Source organism: Lontra canadensis, unplaced genomic scaffold (assembly GCF_010015895.1).
Source record: "Lontra canadensis isolate GAN:19392208 unplaced genomic scaffold, GSC_riverotter_1.0 scaffold23, whole genome shotgun sequence".
In the NCBI taxonomy this organism is placed as follows: Eukaryota; Metazoa; Chordata; class Mammalia; order Carnivora; family Mustelidae; genus Lontra; species Lontra canadensis.
This window is the reverse complement of record NW_022631017.1, coordinates 13,990,456-14,014,080: the sequence shown is the minus strand read 5'-3', so window position 1 is coordinate 14,014,080 and position 23,625 is coordinate 13,990,456.

Here is a 23,625-nt window from a genome sequence, read left to right as displayed (position 1 = left end):
CATGTCCAAGAAAGGGCCAAAATCATGACCTACAGGAAATGCATAAATTTAGCAGCTGGTGAACTTTAGAGCAAGACAGATGGTGGAGGTGATGATATTGCATGAAATGTTTCCTCCCTCAGCAAGATTGTCAAAAATGTGCTCCTCTGCTATTTCTCTATCAAAGAGGGGGTGGGAGGAAGGATTCTTTTACTGGTGTCTATAACAGATATATTTTCCTTAAGAAAGATATAGGTCAGCGATAAATATGAAATTCATGTATATTTTATGCATATTATAAATGGGAATAAATTTAGGCTCATGATAAATATTCTTTTGATAAGAATTTTGAATTTATTATATTTACAGTTGTTATTTTGTTTCTAATAGACTTTGGGTCATATGTTGGCTACAGCTAAATGTAGACAAAAATCAGGCTTATTTTCTGTCCCTGTTCTCCTTATAAGCCTTCATCACAAGCTCCCTGTACTGTGAATGGCTCCATTCTCCTGCCAGCCTCCTATGTTCCCAATCTTCTTGACCTTTCCTTTCTATCATGTTGTCCAGAAAATCACCAACTTCCTGATTCCCTGTTCTACAGGCCTTCTCAGAGCCATAAGCCATATACTCTCTCCATTCCCCAGGTACAAGCCAGACTGAATCCAAACTTCATATCTAGATAATGGGAAGAACTTTTTCTTCCCTACCATTAGTCCCATCTTTATGCAAACCGCCTTTCCCCGCAGCAAGCTAACTTTTGATCACTTGTCTGACAAAATTAAGTCAGGGTTATTCAGCAAGCATTCTATCAATTTTTACTCACTTCACAGTTTTGTATGCCTTTCCTGTGGTCAGCATACTGTGGGACAGTATGCCCATTACTGTCCCTTCTCTCAAAGTCCCTCCACATCTGAGGTACCTGCAAAGTGCCATTGGCCTGGCACGTTCCACCAACTGATGCCACTTGTGTTCCAACACTCTTCAACATTGTCCTTTGTCATGTTTTTCCAGAGTGCATGTGGCTTCCATATTTTCATTCCCACAAATCTCTTTAACATCCTTTTAGCCCTTAGGCACTGAATTGTACAATACCTCTAAAGGTAAAAATTAAAAATTTACATGCAATTGTGTTTGTATTTCTACCCTTTCCATACTTGCTCAAATTTCTGTTGTGTAAGAGTCAATTTCCATTTTTGATGCCTGGGGCAGTACCTGCCTCCCAACAAGACCAGTTCCCATCAGTCACATCTCAGTCCAAGATCTTCTTTAAAAAATTCCACATTCTCCTTAAAAATGTTGAAATTGAAAAGTCCTTCCCTAAAAAAAAAAAAGAAACAAACAAACAACCCCCCCCCCCCAAAAATCCCAAAAAGTCCTTCCCTGAGCTATGTAATTAAACTTATCTTGCTGGATTTGATAAGTACGTTGAATATCTTGATCTCCTTTTAAAGAGTTTTTGCTATAAAGAAATCATTGGTCCTTAAAACTGAGCTTTAAAATAATTCTTTTTTCCCTTAAATGTTGGATGACAAAAGAGAATTTGAGATTTTTATTTCTATTCATTTATTTATTTATTTATTAAATTTGAAATTTTTAAACAGCATTTCTCCCTGCACAAGTTGTTGAACAATCATCCTGGTGTTAAAATGCCTGTTAAGCTATTGGGCTAGGATATGTTTCTATTTTAGTACCAAATTTGTTAAGTTTGTTCATATATATCAGCTTATTTTGCCCTTACAATAATTCTTTGAGATATATTTTATTATTCTCATGCATTGGACAATAAACCCAAAGCTCAGCACAGTTGAGCTCTAGGTTCCAGGTCACCCCAAGCTACAAGTAAGTAGGATTGATGCTTTGGTTTCTTGCCATCGAAACCTGACACCCTTTCCTATTTCCTAGCTGTTCTGTGTCCCGGGCCTCTGGTTAGCACTGAGCCTCTTGATGAAAAAGACAGAGAGGACCAGGCAGCATGGCTGACAACGGTGGTGAGGCAAGCCAGCCCTTGGGGATGTGGATTAGATATTACATTCCCATACATATTTGGAACTATATCCGGGCATTAATTCAGTTTCGTTGTTTTTCTGTGTATTTACAGTTAGTACTATACTCTTCGTTATTGAAGCTCTTTATTCCAGTATCTAACATGGCTAGTCCCTCCCTCATTCCATTCCACTCCCAGCCCCAGATTTTCTTCTTGCTTTAGAGCCAGCTTATCTAGTTATCTAGTTATCTAGTTTATCTAGTTCAAAACATATTCTGAAGATTTTGGGTCTTCTGTCAAAATTATAGATTAGATCAGAGAGTGTTGACATCTTGATAATATTTTTTTCTTCCTAATGTGGAACACAGTAGATTTTTTTTTCCATTTGAGCTAATGTTCTTTTGTGTCTGTTTTGTGTTTCCCAGACACATTTTTATGTTTTTTACTAGACCATAAAGGCAAATCTTCTTTTAACCACTTTGAAAATAATCTCCTTCTCAGGTCATTCTCTGTATTTGAATGCTGCTGTCTTTTCCTCCCTCCCTCCTTTCTTTTATTTCTCCCTCTTTCTCTCTCTCCCTCTCTCTCTTTCATACAGCACACTTGGAAACACATAACTTCTTCATTCGGAGTCATCACAGGCACTTAAAAGAAATTGAACAAAAAGGTCCAGGACCTTCTGTGATGCACTAACGTATTCTTTCTCCCTAGAAGAACATGACAATAAGCTTCATGATGGAGGAAATTTTATCTGTTATCATTACAGTTTTCCAAGTGCTAGAACAGTACTCGAGATATGTAGTAACATTAAGTAATTACTTGTTGAGTGAATGAATGGAAAACTCCATTCAGGTCTCCCTGAATCCCTTTGGAACAACAAGGTCCTTGGTTTATATTTGCTGGCAGGTCAAACTAACTCCGGGTAGTTTGCTGTAGAAAGTCTGTTAGAAGAAAAGCACTGTGTAGACTATAATTGTCTTCCTATGTGTGTTATACTGACCTATTTCTCCATTAAAGTATTAATAATAAATGCCCAAGGCTCCACTGAAAATAAATAGCCATATTCCTTTTGCTTCTTATTAGCCTTGAAATTCACACTTGCACAATGATGGCTCTAAAATGCATCCTAACAGATGGGTACTTCTTGAGCTGTCATAAGGCTGATGGAGAAAATCCAGTCAATGTGCGGGTTAAGTCTGCAAAGAACAATCATCATTCTTACGAACCGAGGTATAAAGCGAGGCACCAGGCGCTTCATCGTTCTAGGGTTTCCTGGCAGTGTGGGAGGCAAAGTGTGTGCAGGAAACAGGGTCACGCTGTGGTTTTAAAGGGGAGTTCAGGTTGCCTTTTATGAATATGCATGAGGGGCTGGCTCTTGAGTTTTCTTGAGTTCAGCTTAACCCTCACAAACCCATTTCCTGCCTGTCATTTATCTGAAGACGGTCCTTGAGGAGATGTGAAAAAGTGAGTCCTTTCTCCACTTGTGGAGCCTTTTGCTTTCTTTCCTCTTAAAGATGACAAGCTGCACCCTGATTTATTTTTATTCCCTGTGAGTCACTTACTAGTCTTATTTTATAAATAATATTTTATACATCTTACTCAGAAGCAGATGGGAAAGTTCAAGGAAACACCCTCTGGAAAGAGGAAAAGTACTTCAGTCTGGATCTGTACGCTGGTGCCATTGCTAGAGGCCCCTGTAAACGGCACTGCCACGAGGAAATAAACAGATGGCAAAGAGTCCTTGCAAAGCAGCATTTAGGGGGGTTTCTTTGTTTTAGGAGCGACTGTTATTCTTTTAGTGTGAACTCTATGTACTCCCAAGAAATGCAAAAAACAAGTTAGAACCGCTTGTCTGATATTCATAAAACAGATCACTGGGTCGAAAGGGTCATTGGCCAGTTGAGAGCTCATGAGCACACACTTGACAATCGCTGTTGCCTGTTGCCTTTGTGAGAGGAAGTGGGGGAGGGGAGAGGAGCTCTAGGTCCTCGGAGCCAAGAGGCAGCTCCAGGAACCCACGTGGTGAACAGCATGTGCTGGGAAATGCCAGCATGTGTCGCTCCTCAACTTGGCATATAGACTCGACTCCTGTTGGACAAAATTCCCAAAGCAGACAGGGAGTAGTAGGGCTGTTTTCGCTGGACAAACAGCAGTGGGTGAGGAAATGGGCAAATGTAGGTTGCTAGGCGGTTGTTTTGCTGTTGATATGGGAGCAAAGCCAGGCAACACTTAGATACTGGGAACATTTTCATTATTCCGTGGAGTCCCAGCCTTTCCATGAGAGAACCCCTGCTAATGACTTTTCCTTTAACGACTATAGTTGGGGAGAGAATGTACCTTGTTCCTAGTGGTGCTGCTTTCTTTCTCTAGAGGCTAGGAGCCCCTTCCTGAAATCCATTATTGACGCAATCTCCGTTGTCACAGATTACCAGTCTCTAATGAACTGTCTGTTTTGTTTGTTTGTTTTTAATGTTAAACATTCTTTTTTCTGCTATATCAACATTTATGCCTTTAAAATCGTTCGGCACTCTTTTGGCATTTAAAGTTCATGATGTAAGAGCTGATGATTTTGCCTCATGGTTATGTGGTGAAATAACGGGGTCAAAGTGAGGTTCACAGGATTAGAAGCCCTCTTGGACTAGAGCCTTTCCTTTTTTTGGAAAACGGTCGGGGAAAAGAATGGAAGGATGGAAGGAAGGAAGGGAGGGAGGGAGGAAAAGCCTATTCAAGAGAAAGTCTTATCTGATCTAAACTTTTTTTACGTGCTCTTCCCACAAATACCTTTCAGGAGTGTGTACTCTGTACCCGGCATTTGAAGAAAACAGCCATCTTGGCTACCACTTAATAATAGACTGTGGATTCTCTTCCCAAATACCGAATTCTTTTTTCAATATGTACCTCATGTTTTGTCTCCACTGCCATTGAAAAAATAGATTACCTGTGACTTTTATTAACACAATCTTGTTTTATGGCAAGTTTATGGGTAGTGTTTTCCCAGTGTCCCATTATCTCTCCTGGATTTAGTGGTCCTGGAACACACAGGGTCTCAGAACCATGCTGTATTGTAGAAAGTCATGCAAAGCTGACTTCAACGAATTTTTTGCAGCCCTCCATCCCAGGTCTGGACTGATTTCCTAGCACCTCTTCCAAGAATTCCAATTGCTTATACACTTATCTGTCTCCCTACCTCCAACCCCGCACTTCCTCCCACTCCCCCCCAGAGTCTGTGAGTACCTTCAGGGAAGGGCCTGTGTCTTGTAGAAAGAAATGAATATAGTCCCAAACACCTTTGTTTATATATTCTGACCTGATGGACTTTGATTTTTATGGCATTGGATTCCAAAAGTGAGTTTGTTGGTTGAAGTCCCAATATAGTTTTAATTTTAATAGATGCTGCTAGATTGTTTTCCAGAAGAAGCTGAAACAGCTTTCTCCCATATTTCCACCAGTAATAGGTTTTATTGGTCTCTTAAATGTTTGCCAGTTAAATAGTAAAATTTTTATTTTCCTGTCTATTAATCAGTTTGAGTATCTTTATATGTGTTTGTTAGTAATTTAGATTTGCTGCTCTGTGAGTTAACTTTTTATGTACTTTGCCCATTTGGCTGCATAGAAGTTTGTTTTTATATAATATATATACAAATAAGTATAAAGTTCTTTTTACCTAAAAATTCCAAGTGTGAGTATGTATCACACAGAAATATTCAGATATATAAGCAAAAATACATGCATAAGCATCCCATTACATCCCATCTACATGATAAATGCATGAGCATCACATCTACAAACATTAGAACATTGTTTGTAGCTACAAAATCTAAAGTTTAATGAAAAGAAAGTAGTTTGATGAATTACGGTATTTTCTTATAATGGAAGAGGATGAAGAGTTAAAAAGAATGAAGTCAATCTACATGTACTACATAAAAGATTTCAGCATAGTGTTAAATGAAAAAAAGCAAGTTGTAGAAGAGGAATTGCATAGTACTATCCTAAATTATATAATTATAAATGCACGTTGTGGCAGAAACTGTTTGTCCTTAATCTTAGAAACTATGAGAAGTTGTTACTTGAACACACTGCAATAAGCAGACAGCAATTGTAAAAGCTAGGTGACATTCCGAAAGATATGCTGACTTTTTATAATGTGGGAGATATTTGACTAGTTCAAGGTGGCAAAGAAAGAAAAAAAGAACTAAAACTCACTGAATCCATTCCCTGAGGGTTCAGTTAGGTCTGAAGTGACTAACAAGAGGCATAATTAATTATCAATCCTATATTGCTGTATATTGGGACTTTCTATATTATTTAAAACCTGTTCCACAAACTCTGATACTGATAGCTAAAGATAGCTTACACTTCATATGGGCAAATTCTGTGTTTGTAGTGAAAACATTTAATAGAGTCCTTATCTGTCTTTACAGATCCTCTCTGTCATATATATAACCTAGATATAATTTGTGATAAAAGTGTATCACAAAATTTAATTTTACTTGAGATCATCCTCTCAATCAAATGAGTTAGCAAGTGAATTCTGTGCTTTGTTCCCTGGATCATTAGTAGTCTGTATCATTTAGCTTTCTTACCAGTTTATCAAAAGTAGCTTAACTTTAGGTCCAAGTGCTTTGCTTCATAGGCAATAAAGTTTTACTCCTACTTAAAGGAAAACACAGGGGCGCCTGGGTGGCTCAGCGGGTTAAGCGTCGCACTCTTGGTTTAGGCTCAGGTTATGATCTCAGGATCCTGAGATCAAGCCCCAGTAGGGCTCTGCTCTCAGTAGGGGGTCTGCTTATGCTTCTCTCCGTCTGCCTGGCCCCCAACTTGGGCATGCACATGCTTTCTCTCTCTCTCTCAAATAAATGGATAAAACTTTCTAAAAATGAAGGAAGACACACTTGTCTAATGTTTATCTCTTGCCTTCTCAAAAAGATGAATTACCTATGCAGTTTTCATACGCAGGTGTGTATCCATCGGCCTGCAAACATCTTTTTGCGTGTAAGCCCATAGAAATGAGCACTGTATGGACACACATCAAATTCTTTTTTTTTTTTAAGATTTTGTTTATTTATTTAACAGAGAGAGAGAGAGAGAGAGAGAGAGCCCAAGCCAAGGGAGAGGCAGAGGGAGAGGATGTAGCAAACTCCCTGCTAAGCAGGGAGCCCAAAGTGGGGCTCAATCCCTGGGATCATGACCTGAGCCAAAGGCAGCCACTTAACTGACTGAGCCACCCAGGTACCCCCACACATCAAATTCTTAACAGGGCATTAGTGTAGAGACAGAGAGTGGGAAAGGGGAAGTGGGATGCTGGGAGAGTTCACTTTTATCCTGAGTACTTCTATAATGTTTGAATTTTTTTAAATGACAATTTTTTCATTTTTTTGTATTTGAATAATGTTAAAAATGAAAAAAGAAAGTAACTCATAGTTAGCAAAAATCAGTATTTTATATATCTCTCGGAACAATATCCAAGAAGAAGACAACTTTTTGGAATACGAGGATGCCCTTTAATTGTTGAGTAATTTTCTGGAGAGTTGTATGGTCATAGTTGTACTTTTACTATCTGTTTTGAAAAGAAATAATTATCAAAAGACTACAAGTCCATTAGTACTTTTTAATCTGAGATATTATCTTGTCTATAGGGTTTCTCTCTAGTATCTTATCAGCCTGGCAAATGCCCAACCTCGAGTGAGTTCATCTGCATGTTTCTCTGTGTGCACCCACGCCCCACACTAGAGAGGACTCCTGGAGAAATCACATGACCCGATCATGGGCACTGTTTCAACTCTGTGTCATCAGGCTGTGGTCTCTCACAGCTGTCCAGCGGTTCTCCTGTGTTTCTCTAGTCATCTTCCCTCCCACTCATCAGAGTAAATATTTCATACATTCTCTATTCTTCTCAGACATTAGCCTCCAAATAATTCACTTCTCTGGACTTGTTTTAATTTCAGTCTTCCAGGCTAGATCTTTAGCTCTCTGAGTGTGAGACCTTGTCTGTTTTGGTCTCGAGAACCAACACCCCACTACAGTGGGCACTCAATAAATATGTAGGCAATTGGGGCGCCTGGCTCTCTCAGTGGATTAAAGCCTCTGCCTTCAGCTCAGGTCATGATCCCAGGGTCCTGGGATCGAGCCCCGCATCAGGCTCTCTGCTCAGCAGGGAACCTGCTCCATCCTCTCTCTCTCTGCCTGCCTCTCTGCCTACTTGTGATCTCTGTCTGTCAAATAAATAAATAAAATCTTTAAAAAATATGTAGGCAATTGAGCAAATGAGTGAATGAATGATGCTTTATAACAGGTAGATGAGGAGCGATGTGGTGAGAGTTGCTGGGCAGCTTTGGGGAACCAGCACTCTCTTGATGATGTGGAGTTGGCCTATCGCCCATGGTCAAGCCATGTTATTTCTCCAGGTACACAGAGGGAAACAGGAGCATGAAGTCATTGGGGGTTGAGAACTTGCCAGGCTAATAAGGAGCAAGGGAGATGAGATTCTGGAGAGAGTGTTTAAAGATGGAACATGGGATCTTTGCTGGGTAGGGAAGGAGTGAAGAAAGGAGAAGATAATAGGGACAAACAGGACGAGGATGGTGTGAAGTCCTGAAACAGTTCTGATGGCGTGTGTGAAGACCAGCTAACAGAGAGCTGGAAGTGGAGGAGATCGTGGTTGGAGAGGGAGATTTTCTCTTAAAGGTTTTGGAGGTGAAGTAGTCCCAGGTGGTGGGCTGAGAGTGTGGTGGAAGTTGTATGGGGCTGAATGAACAGAGCAGTCATTGGCTTTGAGAGGTCAGAAACAATGAGAGGCCCCCAGGATGCTGGCTGTATCACAATGTATGCGTTCCAGGTGGAGATTACATCTGTTTATGGAGGAAAGTGCCACAGTTTTCAATGACAGCAAGGACTGTGGGACTTGAAACCACATTGATGGGGTGGGATGGAAGGGGATGAAGGAATTCAATACATAGAGATATGGGAAAAAAATTAATTATGATCAGGGGATGTTGACTGATATTTCAGTTTGGAGAGAAGATGTAGTGGAGGAGTAAATACTGAAAAGCAGTGAAAATTGCATATAATTTTCAGTTGTTTAATGCAAGCAGTACATAAAACAAAAATTCCAGGAAATTCAAATACATGTTTCATTAGTTGATATTACTCGAAGATAAAAACTGAAATCATATTAAACTTTTCTGAACCTCTCAGAAGACATAACATCATCTCAAAAGGGTTCACTTCTAGAAGGAAAATTGTCATAACTTGCCAATTCCAGTTCTGGTCAGGCTTTCTTAGAATACCTTGGAGTGGATTTTAGTCTCACGGGGATTTCACTCTTGGAATATCAACGGGTCCTGACAAATAAGGCTCTTAAAATCTTTTCTACTGAAATGCTCAGTCGGCAAATCTAGTTAATGACAGGGACACATAAACTTCATTTCTGGTACACTGATTGCTGATGAACTTGAGCTTTAATGCCAAGAAACTATTATTCCTTCTCCTCTTAAAAGATGAAACTAAAAACAACTGCCTTGTCAGAGCATCTGTGTGCTATCATTAAATTTAAAGCAATTTATCAAATATACGCTGCATGCAGGATCTGAGTCCTTCCCTCATGGAGAGCAGTACCCGAGGAGCAAGGACACAGCAAGAGAAGCCGCCCAGTACCCTCCCAGGAGTTCAGTGTTGACTGCGGGCAAAGAGGTGAGAACAACGGTGAGGGACAAGGTTATCAGGGAAGGCCTCCAGGCATTACATAAATGCCCAAGGAGAGAGAAAGAATTCACACCAAGGAGGGAAATTATTTAAGGCATTGCAGGGGTGAAAAGGAGTTTTTTTTTCAAGGTCCTGGTATCTCTGATATTCTGTCCTAGTGTTTGGACGTATGGAGTGACCATTATGATTAAACTATTAAAATGTGGCAGAAGATTTAGAATCTCTTTAGAGCATGTGGTAAGAAGGGCTGACACAGCTTGGGTTATGCCTTTGGTACAAGCATCATGTCGGATTGATGTCTGGAAGAGGAGTGAGATTTGGGAAACTACATAATGAGTCTTGTATTGTCTTTATCCTTTATTTTGTGCAAACCCAGTCAACATGCCATTAGTAGCATCTGCAAAACTCAACAAAAGTCTGTATGAAGAACCTGTTAGCTTGCTTGCTAGATCCTAATGGAAACCTCTTAAAACCTGGATTTGATTCAGAGGTCTAGGCAAAAGCACTCAACGAGGCCATGCCATGCCCTGCAACTAAACTTGAAGCATTTTCTCCTTCTTTGTTCCTTTAGCAGAAATTACATCCCTTCTGCCCATCTATTAATTGTCCCAGCTGAAAGGGATGTTTTGTGACTTTTAGTGTTCTCTCACAGCCTGGGGAGAATGACCAGATAAAACAAGAAGTCACAATATCATAAGAGGGGCGGAGGCAGGATGGTGTGCATCTCCTTGGTATGAAGAGAAGACAGAGAATCTTTCATTTCCTTTCAGAGACCATTTGACCCACAGGCTTATAAAAACAGCAGAAGAAATGAGCCAAGAGTGGAAAAGGGTGTGTGTGTGTGCGTGATGTTGTTGCTTAGCAATGGAAAGCGTCTGGCTGATGTTCTGAATTGAACAAAGGAGAGTGACTAGGACAGCATGCAATAAATGAATGGGGAGACACGAAGGGAGGGAAGCCGATGTGGTGGTGCAGGGAGGCTAGGAGGGGAATGCAAAGGAAAGGAAAAGCATGAGAATGGATGTGGTGGTTACTTAAAAATCAGAAGACAGGGGCGCCTGCATGGCGCAGTCAGTTAAGCCTCCGACTCTACCATTCGGCTCAGGTCATGGTCTCATGGTCATGGGATCGAGCCCCACGTCAGGCTCTGTGTAATGCGGGGTTGACTTCAGATTCTCTCTCCATCTCCCTCCCACTCGCTCACTCTCTCAAATAAATGAAACCTTCATAGATAAAGCAAGAAATAAAAATAAAAGCTATATTGTAAGGAGCACCTGGCCGGCTCAGTCAGAGGAGACTGGGACTCCTGATCTCAGGGTTGTGGGTTTGAACCTCATGGCGGGTATATAAAAATAAATGAATAAATAAAAACCAGAAGACAATGAATAAAAATCATTTGGGGAAAATAAGTAACTGAAAAGATGGGACTAGTGAGAAGGATTAAGAAAGTACCTGCAGTGGAAGCGGGTAGGCCACTAACTGGTGGGATAAAATCCCCTCCGTGGAATGAACTCACCGTGCCAGCCGCACCTCCTTCTTACTGCTAAGGCTAAGCAGGGCGGATGGGGCAAGGTGTCCGGAACAGAGTCCAGACCGTGGTGTCTGACGAGGCGACTTAGAAGATGAGCTGGGAGGGGGGGCGCCTGTGTGGCTCAATGGGTTAAGCCTCTGCCTTCAGCTCAGGTCATGGTCTCAGGGTCCTAGAATGGAGCCCCGCCTCGGGCTCTCTGCTCAGCGGGGAGTCTGCTTCCCCCTCTCTCTGCCTGCCTCTCTACCTACTTGTGATCTCAATCTCTCTCTCTGTTAAATAAATAAATAAAATCTTTGGAAAAAAAAAAAAAAAGAAGATGAGCTGGGAGGTAAAGGAGCTCCAGGGTTGTCATGGCAACAATGCTAGACTAGGTTGGGCTCTTCGAAGACCTCTACAATAACTTTCAGTTTTTTAGACCACTGTATCAGTTCTTATCCAAAAGGGCAACCACATGAGAAGGGCAGGAACTTGAAATTGGGCAAGAAAACTCTTAATTCCATCTTTGATTCCTCCAAAAGCTTATGACGGTGTCATAACCCAGAGCAGGCCAATAAATATCTACTAGGAGTAAGTAGGTGTCAATGTGGTCCCAGGGCCTTTGTCATGACAGTTCTGTGACATCTTGGAGGCGTCGATGTTTGTCTGTATTACAGGGCATGTAAACTTGTCTTCTATGTTTTTTTCTTAAAAGGGCAGCCATGCTTCCTAGCCCATCCTTCACAATTTCCATCATCTACACATGTAAGCCAACATATTATGAGCATTTCCTCCCAATAGATGTACATTTTTATTTGTAAACAATACACAAAAATTATCTAATGACACATGGCTCATTAGAATATGATATACATATTAAGGAAGATGAAATAAACATAAAATGAAATATGTTTTTTAAAATTTTACTTACTTTAGAGTTTTGTTTTGCTTATTAATTCATTTCCCCACCCTTCCTACAGCCTACTTACCTATGAACCACAGGGCATAACTTAGAAGGTAACATGTAGTACAGGCTCATTAGGTGTTTGTAGTAAACAGAAGTGGGATGGCATTTTTCCACTCCCTTCTCTGGGCTGTCCCATCATATTTTACAGGGATGAAAGGAATTACTTGTTATTAACTCCCATTTCTTATCTCATCAAGTTTTATTATCAATTCCAAAGGTTATTTGTTATCTGCATATAAAATAGGACTAAGTTTTTAAGTTATTCCTCTTTAAAAAACGCTTTTCTTATCTATAACATCTAGTTTCTTGATTTGTAATTAAGTGTGGCTATATGGGAATACACTTTTCGGTCTGCTTCTTTCCCAAATCTCACTAAACTGACAGTTAAAGGATGGAATACGAATAAGCAATGAAAATCCTAAAAGGCATGGTACCTGGGTGGCTCAGTGGGTTAAGCCTCTGCCTTCAGCTCAGGTCATGATCCCAGGGTCCTGGAATCAAGCCACACATCAGGCTGTCTGCTCAGCAGGGAGCCTGCTTCCCCTCCTCTCTCTGCCTTCTGCTCTGCCTACTTGTGATCTCTCTGTCAAATAAATAAATAAAATTAAATTAAAAAAAAAAAAGAAAGTCCTAAAAGGTTTGGTGTATCAGTTATCTATTAATGCCTAAGAACCACCTGACAACTTAGTGGCTTAAAATAACACCGTTTATTAGGACACGGTCCTTGGACCAACAGTTTGTTCAGGGCGCCGTCGGGACAACTCATCTCTGCTCCATGTGGTGTCAACTGAGCTTTCTTGCCATAGTAATCATTGGGCGCTTAGCTGCGATTCATAACCAAGGTGACTCAGTTCCCCACAGAGCTTCTCCAGCTGGCCAGCTCAGCCTTCGGCATGTCTTGTTGAGGTTCCAAAGAAGGCAAGAATTGAAGCTGCCAAGCCTTCCCAAGGCCATATTAGAAGTCACAATTGTCATGTCTTCACTTCTGCAGCATCCTGTTGGTTAAGGCAAGTTGCAAGGTGTAGCAGACTGAGTTGTGTTCCTCCAGAATTTTTTTGAAGCCCTAACCCTCAATGTGACTGTACTTGGAGATAGGGCCTTTAAGAAAGTAATTAAGTGTAAATAACGTGATAAGGGTGGGGCCCTCATCCAATAGGACTAGTGCCCTTATAAGAAGAGGAAGCAACACAGGGATAGGCAGGCGCAGAGAAAAAGCCCCAGTGAGAAGGTGGCTTCCTACAAGCCATGGAGAGTGATCTCACCTGATACCAGTCCTGCCAAAACTTTGATGTGGGACTTCCAGCTTCCAGAACTGGGAGAAAATACATCTGTTGTTTAAGCCATTCAGTCTGTGGTGTTTTGTTATAGCAGCCTTAGCAGACTAATGCATAAGTCCAGCCCAGATCCATCTCATGACGAAAAGAGCTATAAAAAATTTTGTGACCATTTTTAATCCAGCACACTTGGAAAATGTCAGCTAGTTTTAGAAAGTGTAAATATATCAAGAGGAATACTTAGAGCAATGTCCATACTAGTCCCCTCTACCACCACTTACTTCCTTGAAACAACTTTGTAACTGAAATTGCATTAACATTTTTTATTTAGGTAAATAAGAGGTAGTGATTTGGTAGGCCTGTATAATATTAGGTATAACTAGAAAATGACATCAAAGACATGGAATTTCCACTAGAAAGTAAAAGCCCCATTATGCCAAAGCAGACCTATCCATGGAGAGTAAATATAAAGAAAAAAAAAAAAGCCTTTATTTCCAAGATTGAGCATTAGCTTTAAATAGTATAATACTTGTATTCTTCTCTGACTACTGAGTGAAAGAAAACATTTCTCATTCTCTATAGTTGTCCATAGCTGTAGCTGTTACACCATATGGACTTCTCTAATGGAAGCCTCAGTTTTATTCAGGTGTTCAACCTATCCTTGTCTACAGAGTTAAACTCATTAGATTGAACCATCATGTTAATTCCTTTCCCCTTCCTAATGACTGTTTCATGAACCCAATATTGAATGCTATCCTGTCATGCCATTTCCATGGTGACCATTATTGAGGCAGAGAATGCAAATCACTCTGGATGGCGGGTGGGGGGGGTGTCTCTCTTCTACTGAACATAAACAAGGGAACATTGTGGTCTGGTGGCCACTTAAAAACCGTGAGGGGTGCTCACCTAAGGACAAAGAGAATACAAAAGGCTCCTGAAGCTTACCATTCCTCTGGAATTCTTGTTTTGTGTAATAAATACTCTGACCCTTTAGGCCAGTTTCACATAGAATTTTTTTTTTCCCTGTAGCCAAAAGAATCCTTCCAATCTGATGATGCTGTTCCTATGTAGCCTGAAGTGTCCTCAGTGATCTCACATCAGAGAGCCTATGGAATGGTTTTACGAGGAAAGTCAGTTCTGCACTCCACTTCATTGCCCCTCAAAACCACCAGAACTATAAGCAGAGTCAGATCTCTATATGCCTCACGAGATCCATTATAAAACAAATACAGGAACAGAAAACACACCCACCAAAGGAATGGAAAGACTGTTAATTTATGTTGGCAGAATGTATGGAGAGAAAGTGTGGAAATGGAAATGGATTCTCAGTGTCCTAGACCAAGAAAGGAAGAACACAGTTACCGATCAGAATTTACCAATAGGGATGCAGTTATTAGAGATTCTGGATTTAATGTGCTAGCTCACACAGTTGGAGGTTGTCTAAATTATTTGCCAAATTATCTCTTGAGTTATGCTCATCAGTAGCCCATTCTAAATGAACCTGCAATGCTGAAAATTTCTTCTTATAAGGGAAGCAATCCAAAAGTTAATGGACATATAAATACTGGGGTAGATGGTCACATGTGAACTGCTCACCTATTCCCTGTTCTCCTTTTTCTAGGAAGAGGAAGAAATGGCCAGAAAATATTTCCTATTATCTTGTGTACACCCATACAATTCTCAAGACCCTATTCTCAAGGGTCTTGAGAATTGTATGGGTGTACACAAGACCCAGCACCTAAAAAGCATTTTGGTGGCTCTTCTTCATACGCTGGGGTAAGAGGAAAATACTCTGTATTTGAAAAGCACTCTTGATTGCAAATAGGGATGTTAAGATAGAAGAGGCCAAATAGTGACACTTAACTGCCAAAGCCAAGGTGGGCATGCTGATTATAATAATAACAGTAGAGCTGGCATGATGTTCAAAATGATACAACTCTCAAAAATCTCTGCAAGTTTTTCATATGTAAGAGAGTTACAGGGATCAAAAGAGATGGCAGCTTGGTGCTCTCATTCATTTGTGTAATGGAAAATACTCCAGAGTTCATGGTTGCAGGTCTGGTATTGTGTTCTTGAACTCAGTAGTTCTGGTGGTGGCCTTCTGACACCTGTCTCTCCAGTCTTTCCAGTTATTTTGTAAGCACCTAATCCCCTGTGTTGAAACTCTTCTACTTTCCCCAGAGCAGTGCACTGAACACTAACTGATGGGCTTTCCAAAGGAACCCTGAACTCTTGCCATGACTGCTTCTTCAGTTTCTGGGTGTATTACTAGGATAGATGACTTTAGCGAATGGCAGCATTCTGACACCCACTCCTGATCTGTTGAGTAGAAGTCACCAAAATTATAATGGTAGGAATGGCTTAGTGAAATCTCAGGAGCTCAACCTTCCTGCCAAAATAGTAAGTCAAGAAGTATTCTGTTATATCGCAATTAAAAAAAAATTATCACATTTTTTAACTGCCTCCCTGAGAAAACTGTTGAGAGGAAGCCACTGTTTTTCCTATCATAGCTCCATTTTTTGCCAGTGCAAAAGACGGAAGAAATTTGGGATGCCTGACTGGCCTAGTTGGTAGAGCATGCAACTCTTTTTTTTTTTTTTTTTTTTTTTTTGTCAGAGACAGAGGGAGAGAGAGTAAGCGAGCACAGGCAGACAGAGAGGCAGGCAGAAGCAGAGGGAGAAGCAGGCTCCCTGCCGAGCAAGGAGCCCGATGTGGGACTCGATCCCAGGACGCTGGGATCATGACCTGAGCCGAAGGCAGCCGCTTAACCAACTGAGCCACCCAGGCGTCCCGAGCATGCAACTCTTGATCTCAAGGTTGGGAACTTTAACCCCATGATGGGCATAGAGTTTACTTAAAAAGAAGAGGGAAGAGTTTTGAGAATCATAGGGGATTATTATTACTAAATGAAGTAGTAACTACAAATATAAATGATCTTCCATGTGTAGTTGTTTAACGGCCGAAATCAACACACACTGTGACACACTGACTGCAGCATTTATCTGGACTTCTTCTCTCATCCAATGAACAGAGAATGCCAGAAGGAGTTTGATTTAACCTAAAAGGGCAGAAATATACTTTCAGCTCAACATTATCTTAATTCTCTATTCTCTGTGCCATAAATGAGTCTTTAAAAATTAGGTTGTCGGGGGGTACCTGGGTGGCTCAGTGGGTTAAAGCCTCTGCCTTCGACTCAGGTTATGATCTCAGGGTCCTGGGATTGAGCCTCACATCAGGCTCTTTGCTCAGCAGGGAGCCTGCTTCCCCCACTCTCTCTGCCTGCCTCTCTGCCTACTTGTGATCTCTATCCGTCAAAAAAAATAAATAAAATCTTAAAAAAAAAAATTAGGCTGTCGGGGCCCTGAGTGGTTCAGTCAGTTAAGGCCCTACTCTTGATTTCTGCTCAGGTCATGATCTCAGAATTTTGGGGTCCACCCCGTGTCAGGCTCCATCCTCATGGAGCCTGCTTGTCCCTCTCTCTCTACTCCTCCGTCTTGTTCTTTCTCTCTCTCTCTCAGTCATAAATAAATAAATAAATAAATAAATAAATAAAATATTTTTTTTAAATGAGCTAGGTTCTCTAACCATCCCCAGGGCTATATCGGTGATAATCAGCTGAAGAGCTCCAGAGAACAGAAAGTGGCTGTGTTTTAGACTAAAACTAGGCAGGCCAGAAGGTGGGAAATAAATCATATGTTAATACAATGAAGTTTCTTGGGATCTGTTTTGTGTGGTGTGTGAGTTTATCCTCTCCAATGTCAAGGACAATTTGTTTCCTACATCTAGAAAAAGAAAGTGCGATTGATGGTACTTTTTAGATTTCAGAAGCAACACATATCACATTTTGTGTGCCCTTCAGTGCTCTTTCCTGAGATGCCTGAAAGGCTGACTGCTTTGAGTAGGGTCCAAAGAAAAACTCTGCATGTGGTCCAGGATGCAGCTTTTCCATATGGCCTTGTAGGACCTGGTGACATTAGTGGCGCTCAAAAACCAATTCAAGTCTGTGGTGTGGAAAGACTTAATACAAGATTCACAGCAGAAACATCCTGGTTTTAGGACAAAATTATACCTCCTTTGGTGAATAACCATTCTTCTTTGGAGGAATAGTACTTGGCTTTCTATTGGGTCCTCATAGAAACCAGGTAATTATGAAATACAAGCTAGCCAGCATGAACTGAGTGGTATCTGATCTACTCAGCTATAAAGTCAAACATCTCCAAGTGGAAATAGTAGGTGAGTTCATCTGAGCAGGTCCTGAAAGGTCAAGTTTCATATGCTAATGTCTTCCTGCTATGCCTACTCATGCCACACTACCCCCTCTTCACCAACCAACACTTATAACATCATGAACAGTTTTCTATTATGACTTAACTGAAGAAAAAGAAAGCATAGTTTACAGATGGCTTTGCATAATGAGCTGGTGACATTTCAAATGGAATGCTGAGTCCTACTCAGTCTCACTGAAGTGAAGGTAGAAAATTCTCCCAGCAGGTAGAACTTTGAATTGTATAACACCTTTCCCTTTTCCTGGAAAGAGGCAGGAATTAATAGGCAGTAACAGATGGTTTAGTCCAACTGACATGGACATGATAAGAATAAGAAGACCAGAGGTCTGGTGACAAGGAGGCTTGGGAAGAAGCCAGTAGGTAGGTCTCATAAAATGGGCCCATGTATGAAGACATTTGGGCTCCATAAACATGCCTGTCACATCAGCTGACAACCCAATATTCATTCTTTCTTGTGAACAACACTTCAGTTTTATACAGATACCCATGAACCCTCATGTGATTTTGTACCCCAAGGCTGGTCACATCTCTACCCCAGCAGGTGAATCAGTTAATTAAGCCAATTACAGTTCTCTATTCTCCTATGAGTGGTTGGCTTTGAAGGGGCCATATGAACAATTTTGGCCAAAGAGACACTAAAGGAATTCTGCTGTGGGGTTAGTTCTGTGTGAGTTTCTTTGTCCATTAAAATAAAAGGTAATTCCTTCATCTGCCTCGCTTTGAGTTGGGAGGTAGCCTTACGAATCAGGTAGGAGAGGGCTGCACTTGTGCATCATGTGTTGGTTATAGGAACCAAATCTAGTTTCCAAGGACAGCATTGCCAGCTGCCTCTACGGGAGTATACAGTGTGTGGTACCAACAGTGTCAACCGCTCAGGCTGGGATACCTGATGCTCAGTAGCAACCATAGCCATGTCCTTGCAGAACTACTTTGGTGTCAGATTTAATTGTATCCCTGTCTGCATGGCTTCTGAGCTGGACTGCTCTCCTGGACAGTTTTTGGGCTAACCAATAACCTGTCAATAAATCCTTTCTCTGCCCAAACCAGGCAGAGTCCATCTCTATTGTTTGCAAGAGAAATGTTTGCAACTTGGCCAATATAGATCTTCTGGATCAAATGATCTGTGAGATGTTGGTCCAAAAGAAAATTTGCAACAGTAACATTGTTTTCAGAGTCGAGTTTCTCCTTTTAAGTTATACTTTTTGATGTTTTTAAAAGTTAGGAAAGGCAAATGTTCCTCCACCTACCAGTAGAATTGTCTGGATCAATCTCCAGCTGGTACAAATGATTAAGGAGGAAAACATTTCTCTTTGAAAGCATGGAAATTTTTTAAAAAATGTATTAATAATGGACTAAGTGAAGATTAAATAGTAAGTTTGGAAATGGCAAAGAAAAGCAATACCTTACATACAGGTTGTGGTGTTAACGTTTACTTGTTCCTGTTCCAGAGGAGCAAATGGGCAGAACTTTAATTCTCACAGAGACTTTTAAAATTTATCATCAGTCTATCCTTGTTCATACACGAATGTAGCAATTTCAGCAATTTTTTTTTTCCAATTAGCCTGCTTAGAGTCTCTGCTTTCCTTCCATGTCATCTCCACAGTTGAGGTCACGTGATTCCCACCTTCTCAATCTTTGTGGGCCTATTTCTTCAGGCCAATGCTAATCAGAGGCAAGAAGAATTTAAATAGTCCCAGCCTCACATTTTGGCTTACTATATGCTGGGCATGCTTCTTGGCACGAAGGATGGCCCAGCATCCAAAAGAGACAAATTTCAAGCTTAGTAGAACTTCCTTTCTCATGATTTCTCTCCCTGCCAGCAAAAATCCCTGATGCTCTCTTCTGTCAATCCATCTATGCTTTGTTTCTTTTCCTCTGCACTGGCCTAGCTCACTGCCATCTGTGCCCCAAGGATGAAAGTATAATGGGACTTCTTCAGAGATCTGTTAGATTTAAAAAAGTTGGATGTTGTTGCTTTTTCTATTTGGGAGATTAATATTTTTATTCACTTCTGATGTATAATCTTATGTTCTTGTGTAACTGCTGTAATACATTTATGCCTTCCTTAATGAAATAAGACTCAGATATTTCAAATTGGTCAATGAGGGTGAGTCTTCATGGTAGGGGAGGTTGTCCTTTATAGTTCCAACCCTTAGCACTGAAAACAGTCCTTGGGGATTATTTTAATGACTGTATCACCTGCTGGCTTTGGGAACAAAGACCTGATGCCCTGCTTTCAATGCTTTGTCCCGTATATGGGCACATGACTTTTCCTTGTACATCATTTAGCTCAGCCGAGACAGACTTAATGTCCAGTTTAAGCTTTCCATAGGTTAGAATATAACAAAATGGCGATCGCTGCTAAGAGCCACCCAGGCACCCATTTTCAGAACTTTCTATCTGAGGCAAGTGAGGATGAAATATGGCTCCCCCATTGGTTAATGGCTGACATTTGCCCTGGGGAGTACTAACATCACTAGCTTCAGGGCTGTGTTTATACATAGGCCCATTTGCTCCAGGGCATGGGAGAGGCCCAAGACAGAAAGCAGAAAAAGTCTAATCATACCTGCTTGAGTTGGGACCTTATCAACAGAAGGTGAAACTGAACACTCAGCAGCTGAAAGCAGAGATGGGCCACAGGAATGGGAGTGGGGCTCTAGAGTATCTGCTGCCTAAAACAAACATGAGTGAAGACCGGTACAAGGTTTGCCAGTATTTGACCTTCAGTCTGTTGGTTTAGAAATTCACAAACTAAATTCATAGCATGATCTAACAGACTTCTCAGAAACTGTAGAGAGAAAGTGTTGAAGAGCATCCAATTTTGCTTCTTATCTATGCATTAACTCAACAAATTTAATGAACATTTACCACATGGTATGTGCTGGAGATACATCACAGAGCAAGATAAAGTACCTGCTTCACTGAGCTTAGGTTGCAGGATTTCTTTTCCTTTGGTGCCTGCCGTTCTTGGTCTCTCCACTTCCAAGAATGGAGAGGTAGGCCAGACCAAGAGTGGTGGGCAGCAAAGCAAGGTTTACTGAGCATATTCAAAGCTCCAAAGAGGGAGGGAACCAGAGAGTGTTGCCACCAGAGTTTCTAAGTCTAGGGATCTTTATGGGCTTGTTGGCAGAGGGTGGGGGGAGTGTGGGGGGACTAGGGTGAGGAGGGGTGGAGGGGTGGGGGCGTGGTGGCCCTTGCCCCTGCCTCCCTTTCTTCCCACTATCCTTCATTACTTACATTCTGGTTGGGAGATAGTCAACAAGGAATGAGTAAGGTAATTTTAGTTTATTGAGTTACAGGTGCTGGTAGAAAATGAAACAGCAGAAGCTAACAGTGAGAGAAACATGGTTGCTATTTCAGCTAGGGTGATCATAAAAGACTTTTCTACATGTGTGACATTTGAGGAGAAGCCTGAATGAGAAGGGACAAGCCAAATGAAGATCAGGGAAGAACATTCTAGGCAAGGGGAATAGTTTATGTAAGAACTTGGAAGGCAGCAGAAGCTCTTATGTTTGAGGAGCAACAAGATCAACACTGGTGAAGTCAAGAGTGAGGGAAGTAATAAGAGATGAAGGGAAACATGTTCGCAGAGGTCAGCTGAGGCAGCACTGTCCTGGCTATGGCAAGGAGGTAAGGCTTCATTCTTAGTGGGATGGAAGCCACCGCAGAAGGGAGGGACGAGATCTGATTTTCTGTTTTAAAAAATCCACTTTGGGGGCGCCTGGGTGGCTCAGTGGGTTAAAGCCTCTGCCTTCGGCTCAGGTCGTGATCTCAGGGTCCTGGGATCGAGCCCCGCATCTGGCTCTCTGCTCAGTAGGGAGCCTGCTTCCCCCCCACCGCCTGTCTCTCTGCCTATCTGTGATCTCCCTCTCTCTATCAAATAAATAAAAATCTTAAAAAAAATTTTTTAAAAATCCACTCTGGTCGCTGTATGGAGAGTGTTTGTAGGCAGTGGTTTTCCCTGGATTCGTGGAACACAGCAGACTTGGATATTTGTGTTTTCCATGAACAAGTGAATCTTTTAGTCTCATTTTGCTTAAAACACATACAGGTTTCCACACACAGGCTTGCATACAACTGTTCTTTGCAGCATTACTCATAATAGCTAGAAAGTGGAAACTCAAATGCCCATTAACTGATGAGTAGAAAAACAAAATGTGTTTATCTTCAAGCATATATCCATGCAATGGAAAACCATTTAACAATAAGAAGAAATATTGATACATGCTACAACATGAACGGTCAAAATCATCAGGCTAAATGAAATAATTCAGACCCAGAAAACCACATGTTACATGATTCTATTTATATGAAATGTCCAGAAAAGGCAGATCTAAATATAGAGAAAGCAGATTACTGATTGCCTGAGGCTGGGAGTGGGAACAGGGAGAAACTGCAAAGGAGCAGGAGGGACCTTAGTGGAGTGAAGAGAAAGTTCTAAAACCATTTGGTAGCAATGGTTGTACAAGATGTTAAATCTACAGAAAATCACTGAATTGCATTCTTAAAACAGGTGAGCTTTAAGGCATGTAAATTATACCCTAAGGACTTTATTTTTTAAAGATTTATTTATTTACTTGAGAGAGTGTGTGCACAAGTGGGGGGAAGAGGCAGAGGAAGAGGAAGAGAGAATCTCAAGCAGACTACCTTCTGAGTGCCTGAGGCAGGGCTCAATCTCACCACCCTGAGATCATGACCTGAGTCAAAATCAAGAGTTGGACTTGCTTAACCCACCGAGCCACCCAGGCACCCCCACCAATGAAGTTATTTCTAAAAAATAGATAGTTATTTCTAAATTGAGAATATATATCTTCATACCATATGAACCCCTAGTCTCCATAGACTCTGCCTTGTCAGAGGCTCTCCCCCACCCTTGCTCTAGACAGCACCAGGCTGCCTCTGTTTTCCATAGCCACCAGTGGTCTGCTTTGGGAATCAGTTGAGTTAATGCATCTTCCTCTGCCAACTTTTCTCCCTCTCAGGAGATTGTCCCCATGCCAAGCCTTCCCCAGTTCTCCAATTTTCAGGACTCAAATTGGTCTTTTCTTCTGTAAGAAATCTCTTTTCCATTTTCAGCCCACTCACTTCTTTCTCTCAGTTTTTACCAACTGTTTCTAGAAACTTCTTCCTGCTTTCTTCTCTCTTCCTCTGTGTATGTCTGCTTGACTGCAAGTGCTGGGAGTCATAGGAAGTGACCATGAGACCTCTATTTTCTCCACTGTCACCCCTCATCCTTTGTCTGCATTTGTGACATTTATGACCCCTCAAAATGACTATAAAAATCACGGTCATTATGTGGGAGAACAGTACTGGGACAGACATGTAAGTATCAAGAGAATGGAAAGATTAAGCAGTATTTGCCAAATCAACCTTTAAACTTGGAAGTACCAAAAAGTCCTTTCAAGAAGATCCTCAAGATTTGCTTCTCTCTCTCACTGTTGTACGAAGAGAACTGCTCTCTCTACTTATTTTATAGGAAACTTGTTAGTAAATCATATTTTTAAATTTATGCTTATTTGTATATGTCTGTGTTTTAAAATTATTTTTCATTACAAACAAGAATATTTACAAAAAATATTTTATTGATGTCAATGTGGGTACTTTTGTGGTCTGACACACTAAAATGAACACTACTTATTGTATTATTTCTACAGAAAAAAAATGTTTGAGTCTAAGCAATGATTTGGAATTTAATTTTGGTTTATTAGTTGAAGACTGACATTATTTCACTGGTTTTAAGTACCACTCTGTCTTTCTAGGTGCTGTGTCGTAATTGTTCCATGGGCCAACTTCTTACTTTATTGCAAAATTTTTCTGTTATATTCTTAAAAGCAAAAGAACAATCATAGATGTAGCTAAGTTAAAACAAAATTTCCCTATCATTAGAACAGATGACAGATTCTTCATTCTTGGATGGTCCTATCACA